The sequence below is a fragment of the Cupressus sempervirens genome, chromosome 7 (assembly GCF_028749045.1).
Source record: "Cupressus sempervirens isolate cs-2001-9-10 chromosome 7, ASM2874904v1, whole genome shotgun sequence".
NCBI classification, from domain to species: Eukaryota; Viridiplantae; Streptophyta; class Pinopsida; order Cupressales; family Cupressaceae; genus Cupressus; species Cupressus sempervirens.
In genome coordinates, this window is record NC_143124.1 from 537017818 (window position 1) to 537038029 (window position 20212).

At 33.4% G+C, this 20212-nt stretch overlaps 1 protein-coding gene across 3 annotated transcripts in view; it reads right to left on the reverse strand.

The window, feature by feature from the left end:
* The window catches only part of LOC149547880 (uncharacterized), a 72800-nt gene extending 62709 nt beyond the window's left edge, over positions 1-10091 (reverse strand). The window contains exon 1 of one of the 3 annotated variants that reach the window (XM_089791931.1): positions 9882-10091. The gene's annotated coding sequence lies outside the window, so the exon portion shown is untranslated. Of the gene's footprint in view, positions 1-9746 lie in introns of all 3 variants that reach the window. The other 2 variants (XM_089791930.1, XM_089791929.1) reach the window with 2 other exon arrangements.
* Between the last annotated feature and the right edge of the window lie 10121 nt (positions 10092-20212).

Genomic DNA, 20212 nt, shown 5'->3' on the forward strand with positions numbered 1-20212 from the left:
TGCCTTTTTTGGTGTTGATTTTATCTCGTCCAACACCAATGGTCTATTTGTAACTTAACGACATATTATTCGATATAGTAATAGGTTTCAGGTCCCTATAAAACCTGCTTTTCCCTTAATCAAAAACATTAATCATTTGGTTATAATTAGAACTATCTATTATTTAGATAATCATTTATTATACATAATTAACAAATGGTTATAATTATCACATGATTGTATATTATTATTTATAACTAAAACTATTTCAAAAGGACATTACATTCTACAATATTCTAAGGTGGTTATTGGTGCTACATATACAGAGATGAAGATGGGTTTCAGGCTCAGTTACAAAGGATAGATTGTTGCTTTGTTCTTGTAGATTATTGTAATGAAAATGCCCATGTGGCTGTAGCATGTTATTTCTTGAATATTGTAATGTCATTTCATTAAAGATAATAGAAATCAAGTGTTTCTATTTTTGCAATTATTGAGTTCTTTCAATTTTCTATTTATTTCCCTATTGTGTTATTTGTATTTGAGCTAGTAACAAGAATACACTTCATCAAGTGGTATCAGAGCATAAGCTCTGGAGTGTGTAAATAGATCACTGAACATGAAGCAATTTGCACCAAGACTATGGTTGTGGGTTCAAGAAATAAGGAAAATGCCTCCATGAAGGAACCGTGGTGGAAGAATCATTAGTGTGACAATAGAAGGTTTTAGAGCCCCCTAGAGACAAGTGCAAGCATTGCAAGAGTTGCGTAGAGGAGCTAATATTAAGGCAAGAGACGAAAGTGAGAATGAATCTGAAGAAGAAGGATAGTTTGAAGAAGAGCAAGAAATGGTGAGAGATCCTGACTAGTCTAAGTTTTTGCAGGTCATTTCCAAGATTGGAAAGAGACCAAAGATTGAAGTTTCCACATTTTCTAGAAATCTTAATCTAGGAGAGTTGATTGTTTGGATCAATGATATGGAAGAGTAATTTGAATATGAAGTATCTTGAGAGGGTTAGATTCACAAAGGCCAAGCTGAAAGGTCATGCTAAAAATTGGTGATAAGAAGTTCAGTTAGAGAAAAAAGAAAAGGGAAGGAGAAGATAACAAGATAGGATTGGATGTGGGACAAATTGAAGAGACTGTTCAATCTTGTTGACTATGAGCTTGATTTATTGAAGGAAGTACAAGGGTTGAAGCAAGCAAAAAAAATTATCCAGGGGTACACAAAAGATTAATATTGAGTCCTTATCAAAATGGGTCATTCTAAAGCCAACAATGAGAAGGTGGTCTAATATATAAAGGGTTGAGGTCGAGTATTCAATAAGAGTTGATAATGGTAAGAATGTATATCATTGAAGATGCAAATCAATTTGATTTGAACATAGAAGAAAAATTGAACAAGTTTGAGAGCAAGCAAAATGGAAAGGTCATGTTGGAAAGCCTAGTGGATGGTCTTATGGAGGCCGAAATGATTAGAATAAGAATGATGACTCTAATAATTAGAATTTTAAGGGAGATAATACCTATCATAGTTGCAATTAAAACACTAGAGATCAAAGAGGAAGAGGAAAAGGATGAAGATTGGGAAGAGGAAGTTTTTTGGAATGCATTTCTAGTGCAAAAGGGCATAAAGCTTATGATTATCCCCAACATCAGGTAAAGATTTCCATTTGCAAGAATGGATGACATCATGGACTATTTGAGTAGAGCCACGTACTTCACAAAGAACAATCTAAAGAGTAGAAAGGAAATAAATATATAACAACCTTCAAGACAAAGGAGGACTTGTATGTGTGGTTAGTCATGCCACTTGGACTAACCAATGGACCAAGCACATTCGTGTGGCTCATGAATGAGGTATTGAAAGAATTTTGTAGTGAGTTTATTACTGTTTACTTATATGATATTTTGATCTTCCATAACACACTGAAGAATATATATGCATATTCGTAGGGTCTTTGAGAAGCTGAGGGAACAAAAGTTGTTGATTAACATGAAGAGGTACAGTTGTGTGAAGGACCCGATATTTTTAGTCTATGCAGATGCTCTTAAAATGGACCCAGAGAAAGTGAAGGTTATCCTTGAATGCTCTACTCCAAAGAGTGCTACTAAGGTGAGATATTTGCATGGTTTGGCTAGCCTTTATGGATTGCAAGAGCAACAAATAATTTGATTAGTTGAAAAAAAAATATTAAACAATTTATTTTAACACTTCTAGATTTTACTATGGTATTTCAAGTAGATTGTAATGCTAGTGGAATATCAATGGAGTTCTTTTGATTCAGGAAGGTAGCCCCATTGCTTATTTTAGCAAGAAGATGAATGATGCCAAAAGAAAATGTTCTACTTATGATCAAGATTTCATGCTATAGTTCAGGCATTGAGGAAATGAAGACATTATCTTTTGCCTAAATAGTTTGTTTTGTTTACTAACCATCAAGCTTTACAATATTTGAATAGCCAAAGAAAGTTGAATCAGAGGCATTTAATATAGGTTCAGTTTTTGTAGAGTTACACTTGTTCAAAAACACTAGAGTAGAAAGTCTAATAAGGTTGAAGATGCCTTGAGCAAGAGGCTGAACTTGTTAGCAAAGATGCAAATCAAAATTGTTAGTTTCCAAAAACTCAAGAGTTTATACCCAAGGATTCTAATTTTGGCGAAACTTGAAGAGCTTGCATAGAACCTGTTACTCTAGACAGGACCAGATAGTTAGATTTTATAATCCAAGACAATATGTTATTCAAAGGTAGCCAATTGTACATTCCAAAGAGTTCCATGAGGAAGAACCCAATCAAGGAGAAGCATAGTGGAGAATTGGTTGGACACTTTGATCGAGATAAACCATTGCTCTGGTTAGTGAGCATTGTTATCAGCTACAATTGCAACAAGACGTTAAGAAGTTTGTGCAAAGTTGTAGAATACATCAAATGAAAAATAGAATATAAGGTTGGTGGGAGGTCGATGCCTCCATCCCCTCTAGGTTGGCACCTTTGTCTAGCATAGACCGACAGATTTGTGACATGTGCTTAACTACTCTTGTGGATCCTTATCTCTAGCTATTGTAAAGTTCATTGACAGCTCGAGCTTTTGGTGTGACGGCAGTAGTGATTTGAACAAGTGGTCTTAGAGCGTTGGGTTACAAGTTCAAATCTCTTGGATCATGCTAAGGGGGGGTTTTTGGGAGGTCGGTGCCTCCATCCCCTCTAGGTTGGTGCCTCTGTCCAGCATAGACCGACTGATTTGTGACATGTGCTTAACCGCCTCCCATAGATCCTTGTCTCTGGCTGTTGTAACGTTCATTGATAGGTGGAGCTTTTGGTGTAACGGCAGGAATGATTCCAACAAAGGTTATATCAATCATTACCTCTACCAAAGAGGCCATGGGAGGACACTAATATGGACCTTTTTCTTAGTAGTGTTACAGGACTCTGTGCATCTTGGAAGCATTTTGTGAGTGTTTTTCGGCCTCTCGACTCTAACTTGACAAATCTAGTGGCCAGGACTCTATCATGGCCTCTTAAGCCATAAAGTGAAAAATAAACAACTTTTAATTGTTTTTAATGATTTCTTTGGCTTATATGATCATATTGCAATAGCAAGTTTCAAAAAATTGTAATGGTGATTCCCAATAAGGCAACCAACATAGAGTAGTAAAAAATGTCATGCATGTAGTATGTATAAAACATAACAGTTTGTCTATGAAGGAAATTGCCAATAGGATTTCTCCAAAAAAAATGCCAAAAAAGCAGTGTGATATCACAAAGTCCTAGAGACCAAGTATTAAAAATTTAAAACAGCACTTCAAATTGGAAAGTATTGCAACAAATAAAATACTTTCCTTTCAAGAATTCAACATCTCCAAAACAATAAAAGAACAATTTTAAGGTTTGTGAAAGATTGGAAAATAATGTTTGTTAAACCAGTCATTTGACAAAGTTAAAAGATAATGACACTTGAGCAATTATATACTTGATATCATTCCAAAAATTCATAATGATCTTTCGAATCTACTACGAACAATTTTTTTTAACAAAGCTGTTATGAAATAACTTGCATGGTAGACATGAAATATATTGTAAACAACTGATAATAATATGCCACTCCGAGGCAGCAACCTCATAGTCCACATCAAAGGAGATACTACCCATAGTCTTCAATGCGAACGCAATACTCAACATGATGATAATTAATAACCTATACCTTCTATATAATTTTAGTTCAACTTATTTCCTCTAGAAATTTGCATTTATACTTATGTGATCAATGTACATTGTAAACTGGTGTATGTGTGCAAAGTAGCTTTTATTTATCTCAACTATTGTGTCTTTGATGTTAATTGAAGTTTTAAATCCTAAAAAATCTTTGCATTATTGGGTTTTTCAATTTTCCAAGTCCCAACATCGAGTCCGAGCCCAAACCAACTTATCAAGTTCTAGGCCAGTCTGAGTCTTGTAACTATGGTTCTTGATTTATAGAGGACTCCAAGAGAACATGATTTCATTTTTGTGGCAGTAGACAAGTTCTCAAATATGGTACATTTCACTCTTTGTAAAAAGACTAATGATGTTGTTCATGCGGCAGAATTGTTTTCCAGCAAAGTGGTGAGACTATATGGTCTACCAAAGAGAGTAATTTCAGATCAAGACACTAAGCTTGTTGGGTACTTTTGGAGGACTGTGTGAAAGAAGCTACAAACAGATTTGAAGTTCAGCTCAGCGCATTATCCACAAACCAATGGGCAGACAAAAGTAGCGAATAGGAGTTTAGGAAATCTGTTGAGGTGCTTAGGTGATAACCCAAAGGGTGGGATCTAATCATACCACAACCAGAATTTGCATAGAATAATTTTGTGAATAGAAGCACTGGTAAATCAACATTCCAAATTGTATATGCAAGTAGACTTGGAAATGTTTCAGAAGGAAGTTGGGCAAAGGAGAGAAAAGTAGTGTCCAAGCTGAGGACTTTGCAGAAACCCAAAGAATTCACATGAAGAGGTGAGAAAGCATATTAAATAAAATGAATTTCAGTACAAGGCTAAGGCAAATCAGAAAATGAGATTAGGCAATTTCATATTGTAGATGAAGTCGTGGTTCATTTGAGAAAGGAGAGATTTCCGGCAGGAACATATAATAAATTGAAGAAGTTTGAACCATGCAAAATCCTGAAAAGGCATTAATCAGGAAATGCTTATGAAGTACAGTTACCCAATGAACTCAATAGTTTATCTGTGTTCAATATTTTGTATCTAACAAAGTAATGTGAAATAAATATTAAAGATAAGATAGCAGAAGCACAGTGGAATATTCCAACACCTACATCAGCTATAGAGGAGATAGAAGACACTTTGGATAGTCGTGTTGGCAAAAGCACAAGAAACGGGAAGTATGAAGAATATTTGGCAATGGAATATTCCAACATCTACTTCAGCTACAGAGGAGATAGAAGATATCTTGGATAGTCATGTTGGCAAAAGCTCATAAACAGGATATATGAAGAATATTTGGTCAAATGGAAAGGAAGTCCTATTTAAGGTTTACTGTGGCTATCAAAGGAAGAGTTTGACCACTTGGGTTTCCTCTGCACACCTGAGATGTAACAAGGTCACTTCTCATATTACCTTGAGTATCTGTTGTGAGAGTATCTAAGGTAGAAGAGTGATCTTGCATCACCCAAAATATTGTTTTCCTAATTTTTCAATAAGGGATATCTTGGGCAAGGTTGCTATTTATGAAAAGTTTACTATTTTTAGTAGGTTTTTTATTTGAGCATGGATTGTTCCACTTACTTCCCTGGAGTTTCATTTTGGATATATAAGTCTACCCATAAATTTTTATGGCAAGATCAAGTTTGGTTTTGAAGATATTGACTTTTCTATTTTATAGAATGGCACAAAGATTTTGAACTCAACTATGAAGGTCTTAGAGGCTCCGGAAAGGGTCAAAACCTGTCTAGAACAATGATACGTTTATCCTAAATATAGAGCGCTTCAAGTGATTTCTGAAAAGTGGTTATAATACAAAATCAGGAACACCATTCAAAAGTTATGGTTTCCAGAAGTTATGCTATGAAGACTCAAGTTTTGATACAAAAAAGGAAGTGAAAAAATCACTTAAAAATTGAACCGTTGGGTGCGAAAATGGAAAAGTTTCACATTCTAGAATATTCTAAGGCAGTTATTGGTGCTACATATGCAGGGATGAAGGTGGGTTTTGGTCTCAATTCCAGAAGGATAGTTTGTGGCTCTATCTTGCAAATTATTGTAATGAAAATGCCCGGGTGGCTGAAGCATGTTATTTGCTGAATATAGCAATGTCATTTCATTGAAAGTAATAGAAAACAGGTGTTTTTGTTCTTGCAATTGTTTGGTTCTTGCAATTTTCAGTTTATTTCCTTGTTATCTTGTGCGTGTTTGGGTTAGTAAGGGGACTATACCTCATCACTTCGCAAAGAGAAAGGGGCTCTCACCGGAAGACACTGTGTAGGAATGGATAGACAATTTTTAACATCTAGACAAAAATTGTTTCAGGTCAAGCAATTAGAGGATGGGAGGACTACGATGAATCCGATTTAAAAGTGTTGGTTAGCCAGCCAGGCAGTGCTCATTAGCACCCTTTTATTTACTTATAAAAAATCTTTAAAGAAATAAAGTAATGATTAGAATGGTCTTAGCCGACTTAAGGAATTAACTAAAATTTAAAATAGAATGTTTTTATTTCCTTTTTAGGGCCAGCTTAGCAAAATCCTGTGGGATCGCCTACTTAAAGGGAGGCTCTAAGGTCAAAGCATATGCTTAATTGTCTTTGAATGCCATTTGCACATAGGTCTGCTGGAACGGAAACTTCAAGGACCCTTCAAGGTGGGATGTCAACCCTGCCATTGCTGAACCGATTTCTACATCTGTTAATAGTGACCATTCTCATTACTTGCAGAAGCCCATAATTCACAGGAGGTAATAGAGTCAAGCAGCTGAAGGTAGATCACAGCAAATGCAGGAAGATAATCAAGTGAATGAAGTCTGGCACCACTCCCAGGCACCAATATCACAGGTCTGATCACAAATAGGTGGTGGTGAAAAGGCAAAGGTAGAAGCAATTGGTGGTTCCTGTAGATGATTTTATATTTGCTCAAGCTTCAAACTGTAGTAACACTTCTGCAGACATAGCCACCTCCTTGCTATATGTCTCTCAACATCAGCAGAACAGGACTGCTGGACACACAAGAAGAAGAGATCTCAGTTATCTGGCAAGGCATTCAACCTCAGAAATATCCACACAGTCAACAAAGAAGGCCCAAATTGGCACAAGGGAAGATTTGGTACCATGGACCAAGTGCTAGTAACGGTGCATAATCAAGCATCAAGAAGTCTGTATTTTCAGAACATTTACATCTGCAGAGTGCTGTCTGAGATAGTCAAAAAATCTGAAAGCGATAATCTGTCACTATCTATCTGAACTGGTAGAAGAAATATTTTTAGCTATTGTTAAACAGTACATGGAATACTGAATTTTCCCTTTATTAAATAGTTGGTTTACCATGTCAGCAAATTGGAAGAATTTTTCAGTTTGAAATTTTCTGTGTTAATTAATGGAATTCTCAGCAGAAACTTTCATAAGGTCATAGATTGTAATTATTCTGATTTAAGTTCCATACTGTTCCTAAATAATTAATTTGGTACCATTTCTATAGATTCTTCGGAACACATTGCATTTTTTCTGGTAGAAACCAGTAAGGGTCTTTACAAAGGTTTTTATTTTTTTAAGGAGTAAAGACACGTATTTTCTGTCTGTCACAAGTTGCAAACTTACAACCCTCCATGTTTTCACTCACACATTGTACATGACAGAGGAAATGAATAACAAAGACTTCAATGTCTAGCCCAATCTGCTAGAGTCGTGAAGTAGCCTTGATGCTCATGAAGGAGTCCGTGCAAATCCATTTTAGACCTTATATAATCTTCATATAGAAATAAAATTAAGTCAGAAAGTGAATCAGAAAGAAATTCTGATTCACGGGATAGAAGTCCTCCAATGAAAAATTTAAAAAGCAAATAATGCAATAGCTGGTGGAAAAGAAAGTAGTAAAGGAGAACCTACCCTTTCAGCTGCCAAATTAGTAGAAGATCATATAAAGGATCTGGCAGAAAATTTTCTTGGAATGGATACAAAGAAACCATGGAACACAGCAACAGGATTTGCAATCTTAAAATGAAGAGAAGCTGACAGCCAAAAAGAAGATAGAAACAAGGTAATCTGAATCATTACTGCAACATTAGCAGGAAGAGTTTGGGCCATTCCCCAATACAATATCAAAGGAAGCAAGGCAAAGAACCCTTGAAGCCCAATTACAAATTGGGAATCTTGACCTCATGCTTAATTTCTGATATAGAAGTAGTTTTTTTTTTTTCTTTCAACAGCAAGAGCTGATTTCCACTACTGTTATAGTACTTGAGTTTCTAAGTTTATTTGAGCTCTGTTCTTTACCATGTCATAGTCTTAGAAACATACCACTTTGTTATGAGTGACCTTGAGAACCCCGTTTTCATTGCAATGCATGTTGCATCACTTATTGATATCTTGCGTGTATGGTAAGATAAACATAACTCAATTCGAATATTTTCCTTCTGTATTCCTCAACTCGATGAAGATTCTATTATAGAGCAAAGAGATTCTTATGAACCATTGTTAAGGAGGTCACTCTTGCTATGAAATGACTTAATTATCTCATACTAAGAGCAATTAATGCCTGCTAAAAGCATCAAGTTTCTAACACAACACCCCTGTTGTACAGATTTATTTCCATCTATCAGACAATACTGCTATTCTCCAGCAGGAGAATAACTACCATTAAGTTTATATGTAAATCATCATTAAGAACTGACAGACAACAAATTATGATTATCAAAACAGAAGCCTTACTGACTCCAAGACTCTCTTAGAATTGCAGTTCATAAGAAGAATAACTGTATATATGTGCTCTTTGTAAAGTTCCCGAAGCTCCTCCATTGGAAATCCAATGTTCCTCAAAGTTGACACTGTTGCAAGCAAGCTTGGTTTTCCTTCCTAGGCAATTGATGCGGAGGCAACAAGCTATGGATATCAGAACGCTTTATGTCAATGCTTTCAAAGAAGGGCTTGAAATCATTAATTGTATTATAAAGCGGAACTTTCTTAAAGGCTCGAATTAAGTTCTACTGCTGTACACTAGATACCAGCTTGTGTATAAAACATGGCATTGAGGATAATACCTCTGGCATTAGTAAAGCTAAGATCCCTCGTATAGTAAGATAATATTGAAGCACTTATTAAAGTCGGTACTTCACATTCACTGGGGTTTCAGCCTAGGGCTGTACGCTGCTTTCCCACTGAACAAAAGTTGAAGGCAACAGTTTCAAGTTTCAAGTTTCAATGATGAAAATTCCAGTTAACCCAATCCTGTGTAAAAAACGCAAATTTAGGATTAACCACATGTTTCAGAATGGCCGCTGAAACACTGGTAGGACACATATTAGGGGTTATTGCTGATACACTTACTGGGGAGATTCCCGATACAGTTACTGGGGAGTATATCACAGTGATCAGAGCCAAAATTAGTGGTATTTAAATACTTTTATGAATGGAGCCCAATTGTGAGCACTGTGAAAATTTTCAACGTAAATTGTAACAATCAAGTTTGATGTCACGATGGAATTACAAATGAATCGGTGTCCAAACTAACCAGTCCGTGGACCAGTCATGAGTTCAATCCATTCTAAAGTTGAAAGTTACCTGGGAAATTATGGTGCACAATAGAGGGCAAAGTTCTGTTATTGGATTTTGGAATTCATTCAAAGGATTTATTTGCGCTAAAGCAATGCGTGGAACAAACCCTGCAGTACGTGGAGGATGAAGGGCACGAGTTACCGCCGTAGCCATTATATGTATGCTGGAGCCTGAAACAATTCCATGTATGTCGTAGCTGGTGATGGGATAATTCAGAAGATATCTCGAATTCCTCTCCCTATCGGATGTTCATACCAGCCATCTCTCAGATTTTTCAGCTAGGTGAAACTTTTACGTTGCACAGCAATTTCACGTCAGCCCAAAAATAGTCTCAGGCGGGATAGAACTCGAAGTTCCCTCCGGAAATAGTTTACTGGCTATTCGCTTAAAATGCCCGTGGCTATACAGCCACGAAAATGCACTTCCTTTTATATTGTTTTTTTAACTTTTCAAAAAAAATTTCCTAGTCCTCTCCTACGTAAGGAAGTGCATTTTCGTGGCTGTATAGACGTTGCCGGATAGACGGCTCCACTTTTTGGTAGGCGGTTCGTATGCATAATTTCTGGTACAACCTTCATTGCGAGAGAAAACATAATATTGGAACGCATTGTGGGCAGAGCCATGACTGTTTGATCTTGGACTTCTTATTTCGCCACCTTCCACAACTAATCATTCGATGGTTTTCACATTCACACAAATGGACACTATCGTGGTCACGTTAAGCCTTCCGTAGGTGCTACTTTGAGCACGTGTCTCAATTGGAGCTCCACCGCTATCAACTATATCATCATCTTCTTCATCAGAGAAAATGTGATGCCGAATGGAACCCTGTCAAGCCCGAGCTGCAACAATTCTATGTGGACTGCCACCATTAGATGAGAATATTTACTACGATGAAAAAAATCCTCCGTCCCTTGAGCTCAAGTGCATGTATTCTTTGGGAAAATTTAAACAAATGTATTGAGTAAGGAAAACTGCTTATTCATTGTAAAATTGGACTGGTGTTTGAGGCAGGGAATTTAAGCACTCTTTTGCCCAGTAAAGAGGTGATGACAAAGGCTGTATACCTTCCGAGTGAGTTCACCGTGAATGATTCCACGTGGAGTTGCTATCTGGCCTAAAATTTTCAGAGATTATCGCATACGTTTAATATGGCATTAATTTCATGCAGAAGCTGCATGGAATAGGTGCTAGGAACTTCTTGGTTGTGGGTCTCGCCACAAGGGTGCAAACCCTTTTATTTGACTATGTTGAATATGACCACATATAGAAGCCTTGACATCCATGACATTGTGGTAGGAAAAAAATGATGAACGATCAGGATTGACATGATGGTTGTCCACTACTTTTTTGAGTTGTTTTGATAATTGATTTGCAAAAATAGGTTAGGGCTTTCCAAACAGAAAATGCCTACACTGTAATTAATATTTATATTTTAAAAAAATATTAAATATTTGGAGAAATATCTAATTAGTTTGTTTGAAATTATATAATGAAAGATGTATATATAATTTTTTTAAATATATATAATAGTATTTAGTTATTGAAACTAAAATAGACATAGTACAAGTAAGAGTAATGTGTAGTGTGAAAAGGGTCTCAATTTATAGTTTTGGAAAAAGATGAACTTAAGTATACCACAGTCAACAAGAATATTATTATTTGAATAAGGAACATAAATATCGTGTGATATTGCTATTAGGATTGAATTGTGTAGTTTTTTAAGTTAAACTCATTGACCCATATTTCATGAGTAGTGGTTCATGTGAACCCATCTCTCATGAGAAAGAGTAAAATACTTATCACTCATTGGATCTCGGTGGTCCCTACAAAGGTGAAGCATCAAGATGTCCTAGGAGGTCATCCATCCTATTACTACTCCATCTTGAGTGTGCTTAACTATGGAGTTTCCTCCATGGTTAAACCCACTCTCTTGCAACCCCATTTGCAAAACCTTCACAAAGTGTTGTGCCTTATGAACCAATTATTAGAAATCCCCTTAAGCTTATCAATTGATAAGTAGGAAATGTTTTTCCACAACGAGTCAAATTGTGATATTATTATCAGGATTGAGTAGTGCAGTTTTTAAAGTCAAACTCATTGACCCATATTTCATGAGTAGTGGGTCATGTGAACCCATCTCTCATGAGAATGAATGGAACACTTAACACTCATTGGATCTACATGATTCTCACATAGGTAAAGCACTAGGAGTTCCCAAGAGGTCACCCATCCTAGTACTACTCCATCTTGAGTGTGCTTAACTACAAAGTTTCCTCAATGGTTAAACCCACTTTGCTTGCAACAACATTTGCAAAACCTTAGATGAACCAAATGTTGTGCTTTATAAACCATTAATTAGAAAGCTCCTTAAGATCATGAATTGATAAGTAGGATATATTTTTCTACAATAATTCAAATTTTCATATTGGTATCCAAATTTAACTATGTAGTATTTTGAGTTAAACTTGTTAAAATTAAGCGCACTCAAGTTGGAGTCGTACTGAGATGGGTGACCTCCTAGGAAGTCTCGGTGCTTCACCTTTGTGAGCATCACCTTGATCCAATGAGTTTTAAGTGTTTCATCCATTCTCATGAGAGATGGGTTCACGTAAGCCACTATTCATGAAATATGGGTCAATGAGTTTGACTAGAAAAACTACACAGTTAAATCTTGATAGCAATATCACAATTTAACTTGTGGAAAAATCTCCTACTTATCAGTGGAAATATTATCAAATGTAGGGAAGGTATGAATAAAAAAAAGAATGTGGATAGTGTTGATATTGAGGTCTTGAAGGAAATTGTGGATATTTTGATGTCAAATTATTTCATGCATTGAAAATTTGAAAGGCTTAAGAAACAATACATCACTACAAAGTTCATAGGCATTTAGTCAATAATAGACCTTATCAAGTGATAGGTATCTCATACATAAGGTGGGATGGTTCATGAAATTAACTTCTCGATATTAGCTGACTTTCTTCAATTTATTTTCCAATATGAGCTCAATACAGACAAAGTCCTCAAATGACGGTCATAGTTAATGGGCAATGTAGGCATCTATGCTTGGGCTTCTACTCCAAGTTTTGATCCTTACTTAGAACCAATCAAGGCATTGCCAATTTAGATTTGAATGCACAAACTCCCATTTGAACTAACATTATTCTTAATTAATTGAATGAATTTTATTATTTGATTAACTTGTATCATTCTTCTAATTTAAAGTTAAAATACAAATATTTAACTTCTTTCTTATAATTATGTAATTTTAGAGTATTTAACAATACTTTTTTTTTCTAATATTGATTTAATCAATTAATTAATTATTTTATGTACACTAATTGCATAATCTTTTTTATTTAATTAAATACATTCTTTTAATTTTTCTTATAATTAATTTAATTTTCCTTTCTTAGAAGTTTTCTTTTCCAATTATACACTTCAGTTATTTTCTCTTCTTTTCTCATTATTTTTGTAAAGTAGAGTATGAATTTAGAAATAGCAAGTTAATCTCTTTTAATTTTTTTGAATTGCTTTATTTTTTAGTTTATTTTTTAAATTGGTCTAGTTTTTAGTTTTTTTAATTAGTTTAGTTTTTACTATTTATATTATTTTAGTTTTATTTTTTGTTCTTATCTATATTCATGATATTTTCATTTATTTTCTTATTAACTTTTCATAATACATTTTTTATGTAGAGATTTTTTTAGATGATCATTTTATTTATATATGATAAATTAAATATAAATAATACTATGCTTGGTCTATTTTATTTTATTAAAAAAAAAAAAAAAAAAAACTTATAGAATTTAATTTACTAAGTAATTTTATTATTAAACACTTATTGACTCATCCTTGCAAGCACAAAAGGGTGCAACTACAAGTTAAATACTTATTTTAATTATTTACTATACTTAAATAAGTTCTCATCTCTCATTTCTTGATCATGACACGATTAAATAATATTTATTAATTTAATAGAATATCTTCTTGATTCTTGTCACTTATAATTAAATTCATTAACTTATTTAAATAAATCAGTTTTTCATTTCTATAACCGGATAACTATTTTAATTATGCAATTATGTAATTATCTTTTACATTTTTTATTTTTTATTGGTAATCATACAATCCTTTTATTTTATTGGTTAGGCATTAACTCCTTCATTCTTAGAAAATAATAATATCTATATAGAAAAAATGGCTCTGCAATGATTGAGGGAAGGTGGAGGATCAATTCTTTTTCAACATAATCAATGGGTGGATTGATCTTAGATGTGGCCTAGTAATTATGTGTGTTCTATAGATATTTGGGCTAATGGGTTTGCAAGAAGAAGATGGCCCTTCACCTGTAAAAATAAACACATTGAAAAGATGCTTTAGAAACCCTAGTATGTGCTTCACTTCTTCCTCCACCTCTAACAAATTTAGAGGGAATGACTAGAATCAGGAGAAGGAGAACATTGTAACGCCTTGCCAGGGAACCCAAAAGAAATTAACCTAAAGTTTCACTAAGTTTGTCAAACATTAAAAAAAAAAGATAATTACTTACCAACAATAGATATTATCTAGCAGAAGTAATAACAACAAGATATAAAATAATAGTAGAAGCATTAACTCACAAACATAACAACCATCATAAACAAACTACATCTCTTAGGGTTATGTGACATTGAATCACATCTAAGTTTAATTAATATTAATCTAACACATAACAATTCCACATCATTGAATAACTACAAGTATGAATCCATTTAAATAATATACAATTATAGGCTACCACTTGGCAATAAACAAAATGCACAATCATCCACTATACAAGTCACAAGGTATGAAAGGTTGAAAGAATATACATCATAAAATAAATTACATCATCTCGTAAGATCTATGAAATCAAATACAATACAAATATAGTATAACAATCCATCATATAAATACAAGATCAAATAGAAAGGAACATCTGCACAAACACATCTAGCAATGACAACCAACGGTCGAATCTCAATGGTATAAGAAATTGTACTATCACCCGACCTCATGGAGCCTAAATGGCCCACTCCCACTGCACTGAGGAGATACACTCAAGTCCCATATAGATAACAAACACAAAATTCAAATCCAATATCTAGGTCAAGGAAGCACCTAAAAGAAAACCATCTCAAAGGGTACCAAGAAGCAAGTATCAATTAATCCCAGAGGCAATAAAGACACATAGGAAATCTACTATGCAAGTGGGTAAGTGTCATCACATGAGACAACTCTAATGTTACCCTGGTAGCCACTATGGACTCTAGTCCCGTTAGTGTCTCTATGCAGCATTAGTATCCTTTTGTATAGACAAGGAATACTAACAAGTCAACTCTAAGGTTGCCCTGGTAGTCTTTTAATAATTCGGACCCCCTAGTGACTTTCTGTGGTACCAATATCTTATTAGTTCATTTTATACCCATTTAATGAAATGCTATCACTTATTAAAGTAACCTACAATGGTTTACCCACTAACCTCTTTAGGGCCTCGGCCTCCATTGCAAACCACTTCCCAACATGACATACAGATAACCTGCCCTAAGCTCAACAAAAGAAAAAGATCTCAAATTACTATAAACCACACATTAGTTCTTAAACAAGCAATTGGAAAGTACTAAAATATTACTGATCATAATCACATATTCTACCAATGCGATCATCCTAATAGGACTAATCCAAAATCAAGTACACATAAACCAAATCCAAGTCATAACATGAAATCACCAAAAAAAAAATTCACATAATCACCTTTATCTTATACAAGAAACTGAGAAGTAATCAAGGATAACTAATCAAAGACTCTAAGGTTATATCATGAAAGACACATCATCCACCTCAATTCTACACAAGAACTGGAAAGGACATCAAAATATCTGATCAAAATCATCATAGCACACACATGACACATCACCATGGTTAGGTATAAAAGATCATAATCAGAACATCATCATGACATCACAGAACAAAACTCCCAAGCCTCTGGTAGACATCTTTACTAGTTGAAGCTAAATCAACCCCAAAACCCAACATTAGCAAACCACACATTGCATGTAGTACATACAATATAACTTTCTCAATACATAAGATTTTGAAAACACAAAGGTTTAATTTTCACTGAAGGTTTTCAAGTTTTCATTTTCATTTCCAAATATTATAGTTCATAATGTTTTCAATCTCAAACAAGGTTTTAGTTTCCATTTCTATAGTTCTGAGATTCACTAAGGTTTCTGAGTTCACTAGAATCCTAGATGATTCAACAATCCATATAAAGTTGTTTAAACATTGTTTCATAGTTCAATTTGTTATCAAAACCTAAGATTTAATAACAACCAGGGTTACAATTTTCTTTTCCAAGAATGATTGTTTATAGAGTTTTCGATATACAAATAGGGTTCTAATTTACATACATCATTTAACAATGTAATCCTAGAATTTCATCAAATTCACTTAGATAGATTAGTTAATAAGTTCAAAATAAATAGTTTAATTAAATCCAATTGATTTAATAGTAAAACTCCATTTAAACCAAACTACACAACTTACAACTAACTTAATAACACTAATGCATTTATTAAATAATAAGTATTAAATTATTTAAAATTCAAATTATAAAATCATTAATAAAATTATACTAATTTATTAATAACTATAATAATTATTTAATAATATAATAAAAAATTATTTTAAAATTACTAATTACATTTCATATTAATTAAATTAATTAATAATAATTAAAATTTATATTTACTAAATTAATCAATAATAAAATAAAATATATTAAAAAAATATTAATAATAAAATAAAATATATTAAAAAATTTGTTAATAATTTACAATTTTAATAAATAAAAATTTTATATTAAAAAAAAATTGAAAAATTATGTTTTACATCCACTAGCCAAACCAATACTGCTCGTGGCAACCTTGGGCCTGTTGTGGCAATAACAAGTCTACCTATGGCAGTCCTTTGGCCTGCCTATGGTAGCCTAGATGCTGACCAAAAAAAAGATAGTAGAAGAAGGGGGGTGGGGGTGGCAGCCCCAGCTCACCATTAATTTTTTTTTTTTACAAGAAATTTATTTAATAAAACAAACAAACACATGCCCCCTCATTTTTAAATTAATTTTTTGTTCTTACTTATTTTTATAATTATCACAGTAATTATAAATTATTGTGGTAATTATATAAATATACATATTTTTCAATAAATAACCAATACAATCTTGGTATAGAAACCTAATCAAACAGTCAACATCTATAAAAAAAGATTGGTTTTCTTTTCAAAACTCACATCCCGATTTCAACAAATCCATTTACAAAACCTCAAATTAACAACAAGGGTTTTAATCTCTCCATTCGTTACAAATGTTGTTGAAAATGAAGAGTAATAAAAACACAAACAAGGGTTTCATATTTCCAATTTGTATACAGATAATCTCAAAATGAAGAACAATAATATCAAGAACAAGGATTTCAGATTCAATTTATATACAGAGGTTACTTAGATGAAGAATAATAAAATCACATTCAAGGGTTTCAAATTGATTCAATTCTAAAAATAGATTCACAAACATAGAGAAGACGTAGAAATCAAGGAACGAGCAACTACTGCACAAACTCACAAGATCCTACCTAGATCTAATGCTAAAATGATGAACACATAAAATACGCAAGAATTTTCCTTCCTTTCAAAAACCCTCTTCCCAAAATTCGGCTCTTCCAAACCTGTGGTATTGTAAAATTAGCTCTAGATCTCTGATAAAGATTTCTCCCCTAAATTTGAGGCTTCAATTGTGTAATCACGCATGAAGACTCGTTTATCTTTAATTTTTATTATATTTTAATTTCATGCATAAGCTTTATGCAATTTAATTAAAATAAACTTTATTAAATAATTTTCTTTCTTTATTTAATTATGAAATATTTTAATCATATATTTATTAACTCAACTAATAATATTATTTAGAGTTTATTATTAAAAATAAAACCTCAAAATAATAATAATTAAATTGAATAAATATAAATGCACCTAAATTAGGACTCTAATTAATTCTTTAAATTTAATTCTTTTATTTAACTAATTTCTCAATTAATTAAATATTAAATTTTCATTATAAAATTTCCATTAAATTAAATCATTAAATATTCTTTTAATTTGATTTAATTATAAAAGAGAATCATCACAAACCCACAAGACTAAATACAAAAACCCATCATACATAACAGAATACAAAATCAAACTTCAAGGTCAAAATCATGAATTCACGTCAGTTGACAAATTCAAAAAGGTGAAACTAACTCATATACTTGTCCTATTTTCTAGGAAAATTTTCTTAGGTTAGGAGTTGGAATCAAGAGTTATCTCCTCACTTATACCATTGAGATACTGTGATAGGGTACACTCATCCTGGCAATTCAGGGAAGTTGGCACCCCATACCTGCAATTTGCATAAAATCCACACATGTACATACACATATATTCTAAACTAAATAGGTAATGATAGGAAGTGGTATATTGTATAGATCCTGACTAGTAGGTGACTATGGCTCCCTTCCTCAACCACATCAAAAATGTCATACGTAAAGTAAAATAGACAGGTACACTATACACATGCAAGTATGGGGTAAGTAACCATAATAACTACACATAAATCATATATCTAACTATCATAATGAAATAACTAAAATTCATTAAATGAAGATATATATCATCATCAAAACAATCATGAACTAACTAAACTAACTAACTAAACATACATATATCATCATTGAAAGGATAAACATAAACACATGAAATAACTGAACAACTCATCACATAAATCAACTGAGTATGAAATGACATATAATCAAATCTAGCAACCAAGCATCGATAGTCATAAAACACAACTAGAAAACTAGCATAAAGAGTCTAGCAATACAATCCAAAAAGTCAACTAGGGGTATGCATTACAAACACAACCTTTAGGCCCACATTTGATTCAACAATGCCTCTAAACAGTTTTAAATTCAAAGATATTGAACATAAGTTTTGGATACCCAAGGCAAAGACTCAAAAAGAGGTAAGTTGTGAATATATAAACCTTAAAAGTGTCACTATGAGGGAAATTATAGTGTTAGTCAACAATAAGGTATGGGAAGGATCCTCAAATGTATTTGCAAAAAAAAAAGCTATGTTTATGAAATAGACAGGACAATGACCATCCTTAAGAAAACTACTATCTTGGGTTTCAAATCATTGGGAGAATGACTTCAAATTTAAGACTCTCTCAAATAGGTTTCTCATGGTAATTTTCTCGTCCAAGGATGATAAGAGCCTTATTTTGAAAGGATGCCCATATATGATATATGTAAATAGTTTGTATATGAGGGATTGGATTTCCAACTTCAACCCAAAAACATAAAAGATCAAAGACATAGGCACATGGTTTAGATTGAGAAATCTACCTATCGAATATAGAAATAAGGACACCCTTAAACAAATAGGGGATTCCTTTGGCACCTTTATGGAGGAAATGGTTGATCCAATAGATTTTTCAATATATCATGAAATCCTTGTGAAAGTTTAGGGTAAATATTTACTACCAGACCATGTGGTGTCAGGGTTTGACAAAGGGGAATGGTGACAAAAATTGATATTGGATTCCTTGAACCAAGGATTAGAGTGTGCATCTGAGGATCCAAAAGGGAAAGGCTTGGAAAAGGAAGTAGATATTAATGTGATAACAAACCTAATCGAAGGATGAAATTACATGGATATCTATTGTCTTCAAGGTGAATATGATATGATTTTACTAAGAGCCATTGGACCCATTTCTGGTCTAGAGATAGATAGTTTTACTCTTGGTTTGAATCCATTGGCTTGGGATGAGCTTACTTCATCAACCCAAGTGGTCACAGAGACACCAACTAAGATTTATAAGGTAAATCAACATTCATATTTCCTTCATATACATGTTTATGATAATGTGGTAGTAGTGGATTAGGGTGCAGTAGGCAATAGTGTGGCTTCAGAGGAAGGTGTTTGCAATTTTTCCTTTAGTTATCCTAGATACTTTTGAATGTGTAGATCTAGATTAAACATAAGGAACACTCTTTAGGAGAAAGATTAGGGAAACCAGTAGGAGAGTTGGACACCTCAACTTCACAAGGAACTTGTCTTCATGAGTCAGAGGAGGAGCAGGTTTTTAAGGATATCCAAATCTCACCCATCAAATATCTTGAATCCTTGGAGAGACTTAGAGATAGTGGGGGGAATTGTTTAGACTTAGAATCTGAACATGCCTTTACAAAGGATGAGGGAGACCATGATCTTTTGGGTTTAGATGATGAGTTGGATGTGATAGACACAAGATCCATTAATTAGACCCTGCATACAATATTTAAACCTAATGTAGGAGAAAATAATTAGAGAGATATAAATTCTAACAAGGAAAAGTTGGTGTT